The sequence below is a fragment of the Furipterus horrens genome, unplaced genomic scaffold (assembly GCF_987537825.1).
Source record: "Furipterus horrens unplaced genomic scaffold, mFurHor1.1.pri manual_scaffold_2, whole genome shotgun sequence".
NCBI classification, from domain to species: Eukaryota; Metazoa; Chordata; class Mammalia; order Chiroptera; family Furipteridae; genus Furipterus; species Furipterus horrens.
In genome coordinates this window covers 33,676,444-33,696,610 of record NW_028327172.1, presented here as the reverse complement: position 1 = coordinate 33,696,610, position 20,167 = coordinate 33,676,444, and the positions used below count along the sequence as shown (strand labels likewise).

Here is a 20,167-nt window from a genome sequence, read left to right as displayed (position 1 = left end):
ATAAAATATTCAAAGCCATTTATTAGTGAAGTTTCTGTGCTAGGAAAGGTTATGTTTAAATTTATGATGACTCTTATCAACTCCAAGAGTGTGTCAAAATATCTGCTGGCGTTTGCTGAGTATCCAATTTTTCCCTTTTTAAGATCAGCTTTACCTAATCCACATAACTTAGACTGTGTCAAAAGCCAAGTTGAACTTTATGATTTTCCAGAGCAAGAAAAATTCAGGTTTCTCACAGAGATGTAGTGCAATCTTCTTTGCAGGGAATACAGAAGTGGAGAGAAATTGAGCCAAAGTTACTAAACTAGTTTATGGTTTAAAATCTATTCCATTTTTATTAACTAAGCTGGTAGCACAATGCCATTTATTACCACCACAACATAATAAAGACACTCCTACAAATTCTTTGAATGGATCCAATCTGCTATCTGAAATATACCTCTAATTCTTTTCTACTTATTTTCAGACCCTATGAATGATTCATTTCTTAACAAGAGTGAGATTTTATAGTGTTTTTTTCTTTCAATTTAGACTTTTTAGACTCTTATAAAGCCTTACCAAGAAAACGATAGAAATTTTTACATAAGAATCAAAAGGAGCTGCTTCGTGACACAGATGGCAAATTACCATCATTAACCCCACATATTTATCATGTGGACAAAATTGCTCACTTGAAGATTTATGTTAATGAAAATATAATATTGAGACATGTCTCTGACTATACTAAAATTCATTAAAAGTTAAAATAATTTTTATAAGCAGCCAAAACAAAATAGTCTCCATTTGATTTGTTTATTTCAGTTTTATTGTCAGTGTTTTTCAACGAGTAATGTAAACCAGATTTTATCACCACAAAGAGTTATTTCAAATTTATAAGTTTTATCCCTTATAGTTCAACTTGAAAGTAATAGTCAGGACTTCTAGATAAAAATATAGACCAAAATACTTCAAGGACCAAAAAATATACTTTTTATTTATATGAAAATTTAAATCCTTCATTTAACCATTGAAAAGAGGAAATTTGGCAACAAAGTAGTTATATTAGCCTCAGAGAAGCTAGGTTAGATAATGAAAAAACATTCGTTTGCAATTTTAAATGAACTTGGTATGCGCCAGAAGGGCATAGATTATTCAGACAGCTCAATAAGTCACCAAATATTAGAATCAGGATCTTTCTACTCCAGTCATTGCTATTTTATTTCCAGGCCCCAAAAATTATGAGGTGTGTCCTGGAATTACTAACAACTTAATAGAAATCATGTCATTACTAAGGCATTTTAATACAAGAAGATCCATTTTCCCATGAAAGTAACTTTTGTAAAATAACTATAAGTCCTAAATAATGAATATACTTAGCAATTATATATACTTATTATTAGCATGTTTTAATGTTCGATAAATACTTTATACAGTTTACCTGCATTAAGTGTATATATATATATACACTGATTATTTAAAGCTAAGAGTTAAATGTTTACCTGAGATACCAAATTAGGTACTTTGCCCTGAAATTTTGAATAAATGAGCAATTTAAAATATCCCAAATCAGCCATAATATAATATAAAAATTCCTAAACATTATTTTTATTAAATCAAGATGGTAATTTATTGTAACATATTTTCTTTTATTTCACAACACATAGTCATGTGGGCTATGAACCTTGCATTTCTAAGGGGAGATTACTATTTTCTCTATTTCACATATGGGTTGAAAAAAGTATTAAAATACTCACCGGAGACTAAAATGAAATGACTAAATTCATTTTCGCTTGTGATTGGGCCAGGGTCTGTCAAGGTGAACTACAAATGCATTAATATCCACAATACTGCCAAATGCTGAATTATTAATATTGCCGGCTCCTCAGTTTCAGTTCATGCCCTATAGAGGAGTTTTGTGAGATTCATTACTCAGCCTCTCAACATGTTTATAAACATCCTGGAGGCGGCACGTCTTAAACTGAAAATAAAGTGACTCTAACCAGGCAAGCTGTCATCAAGGCCAGACTAAGGTTCATAAATGCAAAGAACCAGTCTATAGCAAAGGGAGCAAATAAAGCCAGGTGCCACTCCATGCCAGATCTTTGACAACTCAGCACCCAGCACTTGAGATACCAGGCAGATGACTAAAGGTGGTTCTTCACTTAGCAGGATCAGCAGCATTATGTACTACATTTAGAAATTGTATGTGTCAATAAAAGTATTGAAGAAGTAAAAACAGTGCTGAAAATTGGCTCCAAAATTATTATGGTTTATCACTTTTATTTTACTTGACTGTAAATTCTTTAGTTCCCTTAACCAAACACAGAGTTAGTTAACTAGAAGAGTCCTGAATTTTTCCCTCAGTGAAGAAATAAAAGATTTCTCCACTTTCTAGATTAGTTATACTAGAACCACTTATAAAATCTTCATATAGTCAAAATATTTTTATGAGTAGTGTACATGAAAAGTGGTCTTTTATAAATTGTTTGGAGATCCCAAGTGTGATTATTTTTAAAAGTCTAAGATTTCTAAACTGTACTCTGTACTTTATATTGTATCATTTCCATGATAGGAAATTGAGATCAAAACTGATTTTTTTCATAAAATACATAACCTACATCTGAAATGAATGTTGCATGTCAATTATGTCATAAACAAATAAATACAAATGGGTTCAAAACTAGGGAAACTTTAAGATTTTTGATGTTCATCTGTCCAATCTTTCATTCAATAGCTGTGTCCCCTATAAGTACAAGCATTAAAAATATTTAATTGTGGTAGTAAAATGGTTTAATATGTATGCAAAATTCAGGCAATAACCCAATAGTTTTAAAAAGAAGTTAAAACTAGAACAAGTGAAGAAACTGGATGTTAAAGTAACCTAGCCCTTAGTATTAGACCACAAAAATGCAATGCAATCTTCATTTGCCACAGAAATAAGAAATAAGTGGGAACATTAGTTATACTCATAAATTATATATATATATATGTATATTATACCTGGGCTCTTATACAAAGTGATGAGGGGTCACAAAGTCCTTCTTGAAGCATTTTCCTTTCCTCATCAGAAGATATAGAATGTCTAAAAAGAAGAAACTAATAGTTATTGGACCCACTATCTGCCAGATATAAAATAAATGTTCTCTATGCATCAGATAATCTTAATCTTCCCAAAACCACACCCACTTTATAGATGAGGAAATTGAATCTCAAGCTAAGTAATATGTCCAGAGTGACACCAATGATGGAGATGAGAGTAAGGCCCTACAAACCCAACTTCAATGTCTATTTGTTCTTTCTGCTACATCATACTTATTTATGGCCTATACTATTTTTGTATTTACGTTATTCTCTACCTGCTAGAATTCCTTTCTGGTTCTTCTCAGTTAATCCATTTCTTCATTTCCTTCCAAGGTTCACCTACTCCACAAAGTATGTTGTATTTTCTTAGCACTTTGTTTAAAAGCCTTTATTACAACATTTGGAGTTACAAGAATTGATGCAATATACATTTATATAATGTTACCAATATTACCATCTAGATTATAGCAATCTAGACACACTTCAGTATGTTTCTCCCATCCTCCATTCTATACTCCTCTATCCTCTCTCACTTTCACAGAAACTATTATTATTATCATTATTATTACTATTATTACATCTTTATCACTATTACTCTAAATTACCAACCTCAACTAACCACTTTTTGCTCCCATGCTGTCCTCTGGAGCCCCCAAATCATATATTTTTCTGCTTTCAATATGCTCTAATGTTCTCATACTCCAAAACCACCTGTCTTTCCTTTCTAATAAAAAATTCTACCCCTGAATATTTTATAAAAAATATTAAGACACTCTTGACTATTCATTTTTGCAACAGATACCTAAGCATTTATTATATGCTGGAAACTAAGAATAGATAAACAAGGTAGCTTATTTGTTTAAGAGCTTACAATCTATCACAAAAAGATAAGTAAACCAAAATTTTGTAACATAGATTTGAGTCAGTGATGTGGACACAAAGAACAAAGAGTAATAAGTCATTTGTGGATGTAGTAGTCCAGAAAGGCTTCATATTGAAGGTGGTGCATTCATTAATAGAACGCAGGCAGAGAAATAACAACAGTAACATCTATTATTGAATATTTTCTGTGTGTGAAGTGCTCAATATAATGCATGTTTAAAATGTGTTATGTAATGTCTACTCATGTGGAGAGTTCTGCTTCTGACCAAGAGGGACAAAAAGGGACTAGATTTACCTTTCTAGCTTAAACAACTAAAAAAAGTGGACAAAATATAAGAAAACAACAGTTCTCAGACACTGAACAATAAAGAATAGTGATTCCTGAGAAAGGAAAAACAAATAAGATTGTCCTTATAGCTTACTGCATAGAGAAAGAAATTACTGACTTCAGGGCACAGTGACAGAGCTTGATGGTCTCAGTGAGTTAGGAAGATAGATTTGGAAGTGTATGAAGGCCAAGGTGGCTATAGTTCATAGGGCAGAGTAACAGGAGAGAGATCTAAACATAGACTTCCAGAGATGTACAGAGTCTCTCACAAGAATTTAAGCAATTATTGATCAACTAGTTCATATGCATAAGGAAACCAAGCAAGTTAGGAAAAGATATTCAAAAGGAGCAGAGAGAACAATCCTAGAGTTCACATAAGGCCAGGAATAGTTTATTTTCCATCATCAAAAGTATAAAACTTCCTAACACAAGGGGCATGGTAAGTACTCAAAACAATATTGTCTTAGTAGTGGAGAAAATTAACCTTACACTAAAAACTGTACTAGTTCCAGTTGACAGAGCTTAAAAGCAAGCATTGAAAGGATCAAACTGTTTCTATGTATCTTAACTGCTGCCGGAAAAAATAAACTACAAAAATATTTATAGAAATACAGAAATATTCAGCATTCAAAAAGGTAAAATTCACAATTTTTGGCATCCAATATAAAACTACCAGCCATGCAAAGGAGCATAAAAATACAACCCATAAGAAGTAGAAAAATAAATCAACTGAAACTGATCCAGAAAAGACACAGATGATAGAATGAGTAGACAAAGAGTCTTAAAACGGTTATTATAGTTGCATTCTATTTATTCATGGAGCTAAAAGACTGACCATGTTAAGTATATATGCTGAATATATAAAGACTCAAGTTTAAATTATAAAGATAAAAGAAAATACAATGTCTAAGACGAAAAATGTATTGAGAGAATTAAAAGCAGATTAGATGTGCCAAACAAAAAGACAAGTGAGATTAAAGATTTATCAATAGTAACTATCAAAAATAAAACAATGGGAAAAAATTTAATGTGAAAGGAATCAGTGAACTGTAAGACAACTTCAAGCTACCAAACATATGTGTAATCGGATTCCACAAAAAGAAAAAAAATGGCAGTGAACAAAAAAAAAAAAAATCTGAAGATTTTTCCATTGTGACAAAAACTAAACCAACAGATATGAGAATTTCAAAAAAACCCAAGCTCAAGAAACATTAAGAAAACTACACTAAGGCACAAAATAATCAAATTGCTTACAACCAGTGAAAAGAGAAAATCATAAAATCAGCCAGTGGAAAATGACACATCATATTTAGAAGAACATATATAAGAATTTCAGTAGACTTATTTTTTAAAACAATGGAAGCAAAAAGACATGGATCAATATCTTCAATTTAGAACAAAATAGTTAATCTAAATTTTATACCTATCAAAATAAAGATTTTTCAGAAATACAAAAGTTCAAGAAAATCTTATCAGCTCATCAGCATATATGCACTACAACAAATCTAGGATATCCTACAAGGCAGAGGGTAATGTTACCATGTGGAATCTGAATCTACATAAAAGAATAAAGTACACTGAAAATAATATAATAGGTAAACATAAAAGACTATTTCTTTTGTTTTAAATATATTTCAAATGTTATTGATTATTCAGAACCAAAATTATTATTTTTAGGTTTATAACATATGTAGGAATAATGTGTATGACAACAATAGCATAAAGGCTAGGAAAGAGAAATAAAGTATACTAGCCTAAGATTCTTTTTTAAAATTTATCATTATTTTATTTTTTTTATCATTTTCCTATTACAGTTGTCCCATTTTCCCTCCCATAGCTCCCCCCTAACCTGCCCACCCTGCCCCTCTCCCACAGTCAATCCTCACCCTGTTGTGCATGTCCATAGGTCATTTATACTAGTTCCTTGACTAGACCTTTCCACTTCTTACTGCTCTTCACTCCCTTCCCTCTTCCCCCTGGTCCCTGTTAGTCTGCTCCTTGTTTACATGGCCCTGGTTCTATTTTGCTTGTTTGTTCATGTTGTTTATTAGTTTTTTGTATTAAGTGATATCATATGGTATTTGTCTTTCATTGCCTGGCTTATTTCACTAAGCATAATACTCTCCAGTTTCATCCATGTTGTTGCAAAAGGTAAGAGTTCCTTCTTTCTTTCTGCTACATAGTACTCCACTGTATACATGTACCACAGTTTTTTGATCCACTCATCTACAGATGGGCACTTAAGCTGTTTCCAGCACTTGGCTATTGTAAATAGCATGGCTATGAACATAGGAGTGCATTGGTTCTTTTGAATTGGTGTTTTAGGATTATTCAGGTACAATCCTAGCAATGGAATTGCTGGATCAAAAGGCAGTTCCATTTTTAGTTTTTAAGGAAATTCCATACTGTTTTCCATAGTGGCTGTACCAGTCTGCATTCCCACCAACAGTGCACTAGGTTCCCTTTTCTCCACATCCTCACCAGCACGAGTCGTTTAGTCTAAGATTCTTATACCATAGGTAATGTGGTATAATACTACTTGAAGTAAGACTATCATAAGTTATAAATGATTGCTATAAATTGTAAATCAAGAAATAAAATGTAATAAAACATTAGAGTTAGCAAAAAACGGACTTAAAATAGTCATAAAAATTCTCAATAAATTAAAAAGAATTCAGAGAAAAGAAAATAATTAACAGATGACACAAATAGAAAACAAAGAATAGATTCAACCATGTCAATAATCACATTAAATGTAAATGGTCTAAACACCCAAATTAAAAGGAAGAGATTGTCTTATTGGAAGATAATGTAAGTCTCAACTGAATGCAAACTACAAAAAAAATCCACTTTAAAAATAAAGAAAAAATATTTCAAAAATGAAAATATGGAAAATGTATACCATGGTACCACTAATAAAAAGAAAGTTGCAGTGGCTATTAGATGAAGTAGATTACAGAGCAAAGAATATAACTAGGGAAAAAAGGATTCTTGTATAATAATAAAAGGATCAATTCATTAAGAGGACATAATGATCCTAAATATTAATGTACCTAATATTTACCTAGTTTCAAAATACAAGAAACAAAAACTAATAAAATTTCAAGATATGTCAGCTTTTAAAATCTCTCTTTCTCAGTTAATGAAAAGATGCTCAACATCATCAGTCATTAGGGCAATACAAATTAAAACCAAAATGAGATACTACTATAAAAACTTGAATGGCAGTCAATAGGGGGGAGGGGGAGGGGGAGAAGGGGGTAAGTAAGGGAAGGGTTTAGTCAGGGAATGTGTATGAAGGACTCATGGACATGGACAATGGGGAGGGATATGATTGTGGGAGAAGGGATGAGCTGGATGGGGGGAGCAATGGGGGGAAAATGGGACAACTGTAATTGAAAAATCAAAAAATAAAATTAAAAAAAATAACTTTAATGGCTAAAACTGAAAACAAAACATACCAAGTGTTACTAAGGATGTGAGGCAACTGAAACTCTCACACATTTCTAGTAGGAATGTATAAAGGCACAACCACTTTGGAAAAAATTAGCAATTTACTACAAAGTTAAACATACACCTGTGTAACCTAGTCATTCCATTTCTAGATATTTACCCAAGAGAAATAAAAGCAAATGTCCACCCAAAGACAAATGTTCAAAGTAGCTTCACTGGTAATAATCAAAAACAAGAAAGGACCTAAATGAATAATTAAGTTGTGGTATATCTAAACAACAAAATACTACTCAGCACAACATGAGTGAAACTCAAAATTATGTTGAATGAAAGAAACTAGACCAAAAAAAAAAAAAAAAAAAAAAAAAAAAAAAACACAGTACATAATGTATGATTTCACTTACATAAAAGTTTTTTACATGAAATCTAATCTTAAATTACAGCAGATCAATCAGTGGTTGCCTTGGAATGAGGTTGGGGAGAGATCAAGGAGAGACAGGAGTGAGGGACTCTGAAGGGGCATTAGGAACTGCTGGGGGTGATTACCTTAATAGGGGAAATAGCTTCACTGATGTATACCTATAACAAAACTTATCAAATTGTACATTCTAAATACATGCTGGTTATTGTATGCCAATTATAACTTAGTAAAGCTGTTTTAAAAATGCAACAGGTAATATTCTTACTCTATAGGTGAGGAAATTAAGGATCCAAGAAGTTATATGATTGTCTAAGATCACAGATAGTACAAAGCAGTAGTCAGCAGTGGTGGGAATTACACACAATATATTTTTCCAGTTTTATTTAGAACTAATTAATATAAATCACTGTATAAGTTTAAGGCATACAGCATGATGGTTTGATTTCTATATACAGGCATACCTCGGATATATTGCAGGTTCAGTTCCAGACCACTGCAATAAAGTGAGTCTTGCCATAAAGTTTGTTGGTGAAATTTCTTACCTTCAACTCGTAAAAAATGCAACATCTGTGATACACAATAAAATGAGGTGTAGTAAAATGAGGTATGCATCTATTGTTAAACGATTATCACAATAGGTTCAGCTAACATCCATCATCTCATATAGATACCATATAAAGAAAAGAAAGAAGAAAAAAATCTTGTGAAGAGAACTCTTAGGGTTTCTTCTCTTAACAACTACTCTATATACAAAAAAGCAGTGTTAACCATAGTCATCATGTTGTACATCACATCCATGCTATTTATCTTATAACTGGAAATTTGTACCTTTTTACCGCCCTCCTCCAACTGCTCCCTCCCCCCGCCCTCTGCCACTGGTAACCACGTGTCTAATCTCTATATGAGTTTGACTGGGTGGGGTTCCTTTTTCTGTTTCTTTCTTTCTTCCTTTGTTTCTATCTTTCTTTATAGATTTTACATATAAATGACATCAAACAGTATTTGTCTTTATATGATTTATTGCACTTAACACAATGCCTTCAAGATCTATCCATGTTGTTGCAAATGGTAGGATTTCCTCATTTTTAAAGGCTGAATAATTTCCACTGTGTATACCACAACTTCTTTATCCATTCATTCGTAAGTGGACACTTCGGTTATTTCCATGTCTTGGCTATTGTAAATAATTCATCTATGATTGTGGGGGTAAAAATACCATTTCTAATTAGTGCTTTCATTCCCTTTGAATATATTCCCAGAAGTGAAATTGTTGGATTTTATGACAGTTCTATTTTTAATTTTTGAGCATCCTCCATACTGCTTTCCATAATGGCTGCACCAATTTACAATCCCATCAACAAGGATTCCCTTCTCCACATCCACATCAGGATTTGTTACTCCTTGTCTTTTTGATGATGGACATTCTAACAGTTGTGAGGTGATATCTCATTGTGGCTTTAATTTGCATTTCCCTAATGACTAATTATGTAGAGTATCTTTTCATGTACCTGTTGGCCTTTTGTATATATCCTTGGGAAAATGTCTATGCAGGCCCTATGTCCATTTTTATTGGGTTATTTGGTTTTATGCTCTTGAATTGTATGAATTCTTTATATATTTTGAGGTATATTGTTAGAAAATAATTTTTCTCATTCTATTGGTTATCGTTTCACTCTATTTATGGTTTGCTTTGCTGTATAGAATCTTTTTAGTTTGATGTAGACCCACTTGTTTATTTTTTATTTGTTTATGCTTTAGGTGTCATATCCAAAATATCATTAGCAATACCCTTGTCAAGTTTTATTATGTTTTCTTCTAGGAGTTTCATGGTTTCAGATCTTACATTTAAGTCTTTAATCAATTTTGAGTTAATTTTTGTGAATAGTGTAAGATAGGGATCCAGTTTTATTCCATTACATGTGAATATACAATTATCCCAGCACCCTTTATTGAAGAGACTATCTTTTCACAATTGTGTATCTTGGCTCCCTTGTCAAACATAGTCAACCATATATGCTTGGGTTTATTTGTCAGCTCTCGATTCTGTTCCATTGGTCTATCTGTCTGTTTTTATGCCAGTACCATACCATTTTGATTAGTATCGCTTACAATAAAAAAGTGTATCTCCAACCTTGTTCTTCTTTCTCAAGAATTCTTTGGCTGTTCAGGGTTTTTTGTAGTTCCATTTAAACTTTAGGAGTGCTTTTTTCCTACTTCTGTAAAAAATGTTATTGGAATTCTTGATATACATTACATTGAACCTATAGATTGCTTTTGGTATTATTGACATTTTAACCATATTTTTTCTTCAAATCCAAGAACATTTAGCATATTTTAAAATTAATAAGAAGCATCTAATATAATTCTGATTCACAGAAGAAACTCAAAAGTAGTTTGGAGGGTTTTAAAATATAGAAGCATATCAAAAGCCTAAGACATGAGAATAAGTTTTATCTTTCCTATATAATATTCAAAATTTTTAAAATTTTCAACCTAATATATCTTAATTGCTAGAGTATATGAAAGATAGAGTTTCTGGAATTCATTCAGAAAGCTCTTTACTGGAACCTATTGTGCACTACATAATATGCACTACTTATTAGGCACAAGTGAGACAGACATTTGCCATACGAGGTTATAAAAGAGTACCCTCTGCTGAAGTAATGACAAGGGGCTCAGTGTGTCAGAGGCTAAGGTGCATATAGTTGAGTGGACAATGAAGATGATTGACCACTCCAGGTCTCCAAGAAGGACCTATGGCAATGCTCCTTCCACCAAAGCATTTCCCAGGAAGGAAATGCTATGTTTTGTATCAGTCACCATTTTGCTCTTCTTTTTCACTTCTTCCCATAAATAAATTATAAATTCTTGAGGACTGATTCTTCCTTTCCCATTTTATTTTTTTAATTTTGATTTATCTATTGTTTTTCTATTACAGTTGTCCCACTTTTTCCTCCATTGCTCCTCTTCCTTTCCCATTTTAAGTTTCACCTCATGTCCCAAGGAGTCCTGAATTCAGTTATTCATAAAGAATGAATAAATAAATGAATGAATGTTAGTATGAATGATAAGGTAATAAGAATTACAAGAATACTTTACAAGTCAACTTGACTTTATCTCACTTTCTTGAAAAATTCTTTTCTTTAAACTTTTATTTCAATAAGTCTTTTCTTACTCATAAATGTATTTTCCTGCACTATTTCCTCTTCCCTTGAAAGATACACGTAAGAGGGCCTATATCCGAACTATACTATTTGTTGCAACTATACCTTCTATGCAGTATAACCAGGGAGTCATACTCATCACTTTATCTGAGAGTTTTAAAGTAACTAAACTTTATGCATGCCTATTTTATTCCTCACAGAGGTTATGTGCTATTCCCTATGTGAAAGCTACCTGATAGGAATGCCATAATCTCAAGTATCTTTACTTCTCCCTGTCATGGTAGCCAAGTTTTACTTTATGTCTCTGAAGTCAACAAGGCCCCTGCCTGCATATGTGAACTCCTAATGTATCTTTTGTATTTATGTTATACCTCTAAATCCTCAAAGTAATTTTATCTTTAGGAATATTCTCATTCCCCTAAAAACACATGTTTCTCTCAGTCCTCCAAGAGAAGCAAAAAATGCCCTTAATTTTCAGTGAGGATCTAACCAATGAGATGACAAGGGATTTGAATATTGACAAGAGATAATTAGCATGATCATTTCTTTCTACTTTTTCTAAAACTTGATGCTATGATGAAAAACAGGAACAAGGAAAAACAATAGGAATCATTTGGACTCTTTTCTTTCCCTCATGCTCCCCACCACATATATATTATAGCATGTCAGTCTGATTGACGCTACATGGGAAAAGTTTCTTCTTTCTGTCCCCAACTTTCTGTTCCCAAAATACCCACCCTTGTTTAAACTTTTTATCTCCTGCTTGAACTATTGCAGTAGCCCTCACAAGCTGTTTCTCTAGCTCTCTAATTTTTCAAAAGCAAATCTGTTACCTTACCATTGGGTATTTGGTTGTAATGGCCTCTGAAGATCTACCAAATGCCTGAACTTAGGCTTACGAGCCACAGTGATATGATTACACTAAATATTCAAGCTTATACACATTCTATACCTCAATCAAACTGGATTTCCCCTTGTTATCCATCCCATAATTCCCTACTTCTATTTGTCTGTTCCATAACAATGCTGCTATTATTCCCCTCACTACCAGGATGCTCCTCTCTCTTCATCCTTTTATCCATTCCACTGACAAAATTCTACTCAACTTTCAAAGAACATCAAAAAGCCTTTAGTTCCTTCTTCTTAAAGGGACATATCTTTAATTCTTTCGAACCCCCCAGCATACTATTTTTGACTTTATTAAGGTACTTAACATATTCTGTATGGAGAATTATATCTCTCCTCTGCTTATCTCCTCTGCAATAATCAATGCAACTTAATTAGAATGTATCAATCCCTCCTTTCAGCCATGCACAGTTAGACACTAGGCACTAGGCACACAAAAAGAAATAAGGTTTAATACTTGTATCTAGAATCTAAGGTTCTTAACGGCAGGAACTTTGTACTTGGTGCATTTGTTTCCAGTGCAGCATCTAATGCTCTGCTTTGAATATAATCAGTACTCAGAATATATTTGTGAAGCTGAATTAATTTCCAACAGATACTAAGCAGACTCCTGGGAAGAAATTATTTGCTACCCAAAAAAGCATTTGTCATAACTGGGAAAACATCTTTAAATAGTTCTCAGGGGGCAAGTTAGAAGTTAGATTGACCACTAATTACACCATCCAGCATGAAAATGCTATTGGGTCAGATCTCTCCTCACTAAGATACTAAGCTCCAAGTATGCTAAACTGTTTCAAATGATAAATTCCATATGGTCAGAACTTCCAAGGTTGACAGTTTGGCCCAGTTAGGATGGTTATTTCTTCACATCACAGAAATAAGTCCCTCGTACCTTCTTGGGAGTTGATATAGGATACTTAAAGTTGACATCAAGATTTAAATATGTATCTATTCAATATGGCTGGGATACACGCACTTCCTGTTTGATCTAACCACATCTACACAGCCTTAAAATGTATGCTTTCAAGGCTATATCATATTACTGAGAGCCTAGATACAATGACACCTTTCTGCATTATGAAATGAGGCAAACCTTGCATTTATTCTCAACATGCTTATTATATTGCTGCCCTTCCTGGGAAATACAATGGAAAGACAAAATAAGGCTTTTTAAAAAGATTTTACCAGGAATAAAAGAAAATAAAAAATGGTCACTAGTGTTACGCAAAAACCAATATTAAAACAAAAAGCTTCTTGACAATAATATTTATTAATAACAAGGAAAAATTCAAGTCGCAAAAACTGAGGTAAGGGGTTGTAGCTCACTGTTTAATGAGCAAACCAAGCCCCAGTGCCCAGCACCTGCCAGGATAACAGCTCCTAGGTTTGAGCCAAGCTCGTCCCACAGGCTCTCTCTAAATATGAGTGACACATGTCTCCCCCAGAAAAAAAATCAGCAGAGCATGCAACAATCACTCTGCCCATTACTGGAAGTCAATGCACAACACAAGGACCTAAATGAAAAGACAATCTCAGAGGAGAGAAAGGCATTCTCTTTCTATAAGAAGAACAGAAATCCAAAACCTAGAATAAGAAATCTGTATTTCTGGAGAGAACTATTAGCATTAAATTGTTACAATATTCCAACAGCATGAGAAAAAGACAGGACTTTCTTTCATTGCATTCAATCTCAGAATATAAGAATTCTCAGACTGAGATGTAAACAGATTTGAGGTGCTCTGACACAGCTGAACCTATAGAAATTTTATCAGTTAAGTCTACAATAAAAAATGTTCTAAATGAAGTGAAACCCTGTTGATGCTCCAGAGTGGGAAGGGATATGTTCTGAAGTCAAATAGACTCTGTTTGAATCAGAGAAGTGTGAGGGATGGAAAGGGAAGGGGAGGGAGCGGGAGAAGGAGAGCAAGAGAGAGGAGAAGAGACGTGAGGGCAATAGGGGAGGGAAGAAGAGAAGTAGGGAGCAGGGGAGAAAAAGGAAGAGAATATAGAAAATGTTTTTCTCTTTACTGGCAATATTTTAACTCACACTTTGATGATTGGAGCTAGCAAACATTTGTTTATACCCATACTCTAAGATAACATGAATATGTTCAAATGAAACTATATGCTGAGAGTCATACGCAGAGACAAGCATGCAACAAAACGAACTGGAATTCATTGATTATTCAAACAATCTTTGTAAACTGAATAGTTACTAAAATATTTCTATATAAATGCTTGAGTAAATCAATGACTTTGCTTTCTACTGAATTATAGACCAACTATATTTCACATCTAATAGATCATTACATTATAAAATAATAGCTAGCTGTGCATAATTACTGCATTTATTGACACTCTTTCACTTCCTTATATTTAAGACCGCCACCCAGTTCAAATTATGGCTATATTTCCCCTTCTCTATATATATTTAATACTTTTAAATATTCATGAAATTTGTATAATACTGGAAGATGATTAAACTTATTTTCTTGGTTAAAACACATTGAGAGAGCAGCTTTTGGGGGGAATATTCAAATTTATTAGCTGCTCTTAGCAAACTATCCCCAAGCCCCACATTGTTTTCAATCTCAAGTTAAAAAGAATTTTTCTCCAAAGGGCACTGAATCACTTTAATGTTGACTCTTGTATTGCTCTACTCCACCTTCAAATGTAGCCAGTAAATTCAGCTTTACTACAATACTATAAAAATGTAAAAGAACCATAATAACATCTAAAAAAGAGCTGTTGGCACTATATTAGTTTAGAGAAAACCCTAAACTGAATACTAATGTAAAATTTAATGATAATTTTCCTATTTGCCAAATGAGTTACAATAATTATTTTGCCCTAATGTATAAGTTTTCTTAAAGGCATCTGAGAATAGTACCGTGTAGGATTCAAAATAAGTCTCCAAAGTGTCATTGTTCTCATCGGGGTTTTTTCAATATAAATAAATCATCAAAATACTACCTTCACTGTAACACTGTCCTCTGATGAGAGGATTGCCTCATGAGTAAAGAAACATTATAAAGAGGTCAATCCAACACCGATCTACCTCACACAAATTCTACTTTAGAATGAATGTCATGATTGTGAGGTTCCAATAAAACATTCAGATAGAATCAGTACAGTTTTACTTCCCTTTTCCTTTATAATAACCACAACCAAATTTTTAGACTTGAAAGTAAACCAAGATCAAATTTAGACATGTTGTTTGAAATTAGCAAAGATGACACACTTCAGTGTCAGACAAAAGCCCTGATTTTAAGAGTAGGTTTTTGTCTTCCCCGGAATGCCTAGCTCAAGCAGTGTATTTTTATGCCTGCAGATATTGGCACGTTTCACATTTAAGATTATGACACACCAACTTATTTTGAAATTTTTAAGTCTACCATGGTGCATGTTTCAAGTGCTTCATGATTATCACTGATAATTGAGCAATTAACTTGAAATTTTCAAAATTTGCTGTGATGGCACAATATGTAGTAAGCATCATGAGAGAATAAAAACAGAGGAACTTGGTACAGTTAAAAAAGTAATAAAGGGTAAAAATAGGCCTTAATAATAATAATAGTACTGAGTAAGTTTTAATGGTCCCAGGTTTCAGTGGTTTAATGGTGCCAGTAAAATGGTTTAATGAAACAAGTACAGAATATTACAAACTTTTTAGAGCAGTTTATTCTGGTGCAACAAAAAGGAAGCTTCATTCTAACTGGTCTTGTGTAATATTCAGGGACTGGTCCAAAAGCAAGTGTGGGTGTTTCGTTAGACAATATACACGAAATAATTAAGTTAAAAATCCTAACAGGCAGATTCTTAGGAAACACAAGCTTGCAAAAAAGAGATGACAAGTCTTCCTTTAAGTGTAAGACAGACAAAGCAAAACCTCTAGAGTTAAAGATGACCTCAAGAAGTCATCAAGCTATTGTGAATATGTTTGCAAATCAAAGATTAAGATACATGGCCTGACATCAAGAGAGAAGGATGAAATTCAGCTACACTAGAAAAACCAGAATAACTCTTCACTGTTCATCCCATCAAGGTCTCTAATACGGGCTTTTCTAACTAAAACCATAGTGTGACCGAGAAGAGCAGCTTTTTAGTGCTTAAATATAGCCAGTGAAGCAAATTCCATAAACCTAAATCCTACCTTATTTCCATGGCAGGCCATCTTAAAGGTTTACAAGAAAAACCAACAATTTAGAAAGTCAGAAAGGGAAGAAAGATTCAAACTACAGCAAGCAGAGGACGCTATTAAAAATATGTTTCTCAAAATTCCATCAATATTGCTCCAAAACACAACTAAGAGATTAAAAATAGCCCAGGCTACCCTTTCAGATATAAATTAGAAACAGAAAGTGAAGTGAGCAGAACGAACAAGTGTCTAAGGGTACTAGGATATAAAACTTTAAAAGCTTAACATGTAATGGATATACACATTCAGATTAGCAAACTGCTTTCAATTAAAGTAGATTTCTAACCACAGTTCACAAATGTATAGTAGCTGTGTATATTAATGTAGATACTTCAAATGTCAGTATATCTCTAATTAACATGAGCACACAACTGTAAAACTGAGAAGGCACAATTTTAAATTCCTTACATTCCCAGCATTAATGCTTTCATGGGGCAGCTCCCGTTGTCATGGAAAATGGTATTCAAGCCCTATTTGTGGATTTTCACAGCTCATCTTTTTTATTTACCTGCTCTATGTCAAGATTAGCCTAGAATAATAATTTTTAAAGATAATGCACTTAGACCTACTTGTCCTTAAAATCGCAGATGTTTTCACAGAGGGAGCTTTGAATTGGGCTATGCTCAGTTTGAAATAGATTTCATTCCATTTAAAAATACCACAAAGAGATAAATTTGTGATTTTTTTTCTTGGTTGTTTGTTTCCTAAAATTGTAAGCAATTCAAAAATTTCAGCTGAACGATGGCCTGTAGCAGTTTGGGAAAGGGGGATAGGCAAATGTCAGGGAGGAGCACATGATCCAGGAACATAAGAAAATGAAGTGGCAGAAGGCTCTCTACAATCTCCTTGACTTACTCTACCTCAACTTTTTGAAAATAATTGTACAGCAGTCCCTCTCTATATTGCAGTTCACTTTTCACGGCCTCACTGTATCACGGGATTTTTAAAAATATTATATTTAATTATTTATCACGGATTTTTCGCTATATCACGGGATTTTGCGGTACTATATATGTATGTTGTTAAAGTTACGTAGGCTTAAGAGTGTAGAATATGTTTAAGAACATAAGTAGTGTTTATAAAAGTATGGAAAAGGTTAATAAGGGAGTGGGAAAGGTTAATAATGGACTGGGAATGGTTTATAAGTATGTGGGAAAGGTTTATAAAGCCTTAAAATATATATAAATACTAAAATAAATGTAAGGCTCCTACTTCGCGGATTTTCGCCTATCGCGGGGGTGTCTAGAACTTAATACCCGCAATAAGTGAGGGGATACTGTATAGCAATCAAGTGGAGACTGAGATACTGATCAACAACAACCAAAGAAAGCTAAAATACTCTCTAGGAGAGAACAGCTTGATATTATGGAAAGAGCACTAAAAGGTTAAGTCCTGCTACTCTACAAAAATGAGAATAATTTCTACTCACTTCACAGTTACAAAATTAAGCCAATTTAATGTTTGCAAAAACAAGTGTTACACCAAATTAAAATATTGTTATTACTATTGCCTCAAGCATGAGCTAAGCAATAATCACTTTTTGTACCAGACAATAAAATACTTTCTGTACCTTCTTCAGGGAAAAGGTTGCTATTAGAGACCATAAACAGAGATAGAATTTTATAAAAGGGAATTTATTTTCAAATTACTAAAAAGGATTAGGTAACCTGAAAAAGCAGGTTATTTAATGATTTATTTCTGTTTTGTTTTATTTTTAATGATTTATTGCCCTAGTAAAATTGAATGGTCAGAATTCCATAATTATTTTTTAATTAGAGATAAAAAACTAAACGTGCGATATTAACATGGAAAACAAGGTCTTGTTACACAATGCCTAGTTTGAGAAAAGAAAAGTGTAGTTTTCTTTTTTAAAGAGAGGAAAAAAAAGAAACCTATAGTAAGACACTTTTCAGCTTCTATAAAGATAGCCATTTTCCTTCACAGTGTTTTCCTCTTCTGACCTAGGTAGTAGATATTAGTAGGTAAGATTCCAATCGGTTCTCACACACCCTTGGTGTGGCCCATTCATTATGGATGTGCAAAACAATATCCCACCTTCCTTATCTCACAGACTGGCTTCTGCACACCTTACCAAGAAACCTTCCCATGGCCATGAGGTATAACTTTCTGCCTTAGATCATGTAGCAAATAAGCAGTTCCAGGACATAGATATTAAAGTTCCTAAAACAAGCCATTTTTACTGATCCCATTTGCTTGTTCTTAAGCCAGAGTAGCTAAGTCTTTTTAATTTTTTAGCTGCCTCATCATTCAGTGTAAGTGGTAGACAGTTTCCACAATAACTGAAAGAAATGGGAACTCAAGCATTCTGGATGCCATGTTAATTTTACCTGACTGATCTTAGTCATAGTATCCTGCTACACTTCTTTAGTAAGAAGGTTCCACAGTCAGAAGATGGCCCTAACAAAGCTTGAGACCACTGACTAAAGTAACAACAAAACCCATGCACTAAACTAGCATATGGAAATTCTCAAGACTGGAAAACAATTATTTTAAGCCTGTATCATTAGCATTACTCTTGCCTAAGTGATCAAGAGAAATCTGAAGTTGAACTTCAGAAATAACCATATGAAAACTATACCCATGGTATCCCTTCTATTTTTAGCATCTTTTTGTTAGATCACAAGAAAAATCTCAGGTATTTGGTTCACCTCCATTCGAAGCTAGCTATGTACAATTGGGGTGGGGAGTAAAGAATTCAGGAAACAGAGCTTTTAGGTGATGACAAGTGTAAATTATATTTCAATGAAGGCCATCGTAGTTAAAATGCCAGTAATTAACTTGTACTTGTCATTTTTTAAATTCAATCATCTTAAAAACTTATAAAGGGAATGATTGAATGATACGAAAGAGAGAAAGGAGGTAAAAGAAAAGATAAAGTAACTAAGATAAGATTAGGACAGCTCAAAATTATTCCCCTTCACTCAGATTTCTAGTAGGATAAGCTTAGCTCCTTGGAATCATCCTTTTTCTCGAGAGCTCTTCAAAGATACTTTACATTTCTTTTTCTATCTTCTTTGCCTCCTAATCCTCACTATGATACCTTGCACAAATTAAAAGCTTATATTTAATCCAAATGAATCATGTAGTTTAATATTTTGTGTTTTACTTAAGAATTAAGTCTGCAAAATAATATGTGAATTGTTTCATAAGAATAACATCTTATTCTTAAAACATTAAAAATATACAAAATGTATTAAACTGTATTAAACACTCATGTCTGTGCTTTAAAGTTTGTTCTAAATGCCAGCCCCAATCAGTGCTACTACTAAAAGAAAGGTAAGGCTGGTTTTTAATAAATTTTTGCTGCTCTTTGCTTAAATACCGAGTGACTTAAACCCTAATTTATAATGTTACTTTTTAAAAAGTACTTTCCTAGAAGTATATTCTCTAAAATTCCTTTGTAGGAGTACACTAACAGAGGGAAAGTTTCTATGTCTTTGTTATTATCAAATGTAAAACAGCCCTTTAGATGTCAATGGTTTACAACATGGTACACACACACATGTATTTTAGACTCTACTTAAATACAGTCTGTTTTTTTACAAATACTCTAAACTACTTCTATATTAATAAATATAAGTATTTTTATTGATCATTAAGGTTCATTCAATTTCTTCTTGAAGTTTACCTAATTTTCTAAGAAAAAGTATCTTTGTTAATATTGTTTGGGAAGATGGTGAAGAAAGCAAAAATGCCCCTAATTTGATATATATTATACACTCACTAAATGAGTC

General features: G+C 33.1%; 1 protein-coding gene across 12 annotated transcripts in view; it reads right to left on the bottom strand.

Moving 5' to 3' along the window:
- Positions 1–20,167, bottom strand: part of SOX6 (SRY-box transcription factor 6) — a 611,663-nt gene that overhangs the window by 481,514 nt on the left and 109,982 nt on the right. The window contains exon 1 of one of the 12 annotated variants that reach the window (XM_090263676.1): positions 2,980–3,035. The exons of the other annotated variants lie outside the window; for them this stretch is intronic. The gene's annotated coding sequence lies outside the window, so the exon portion shown is untranslated. Of the gene's footprint in view, positions 1–2,979; positions 3,036–20,167 lie in introns of those variants that run through there. 12 annotated transcript variants of the gene reach the window in all.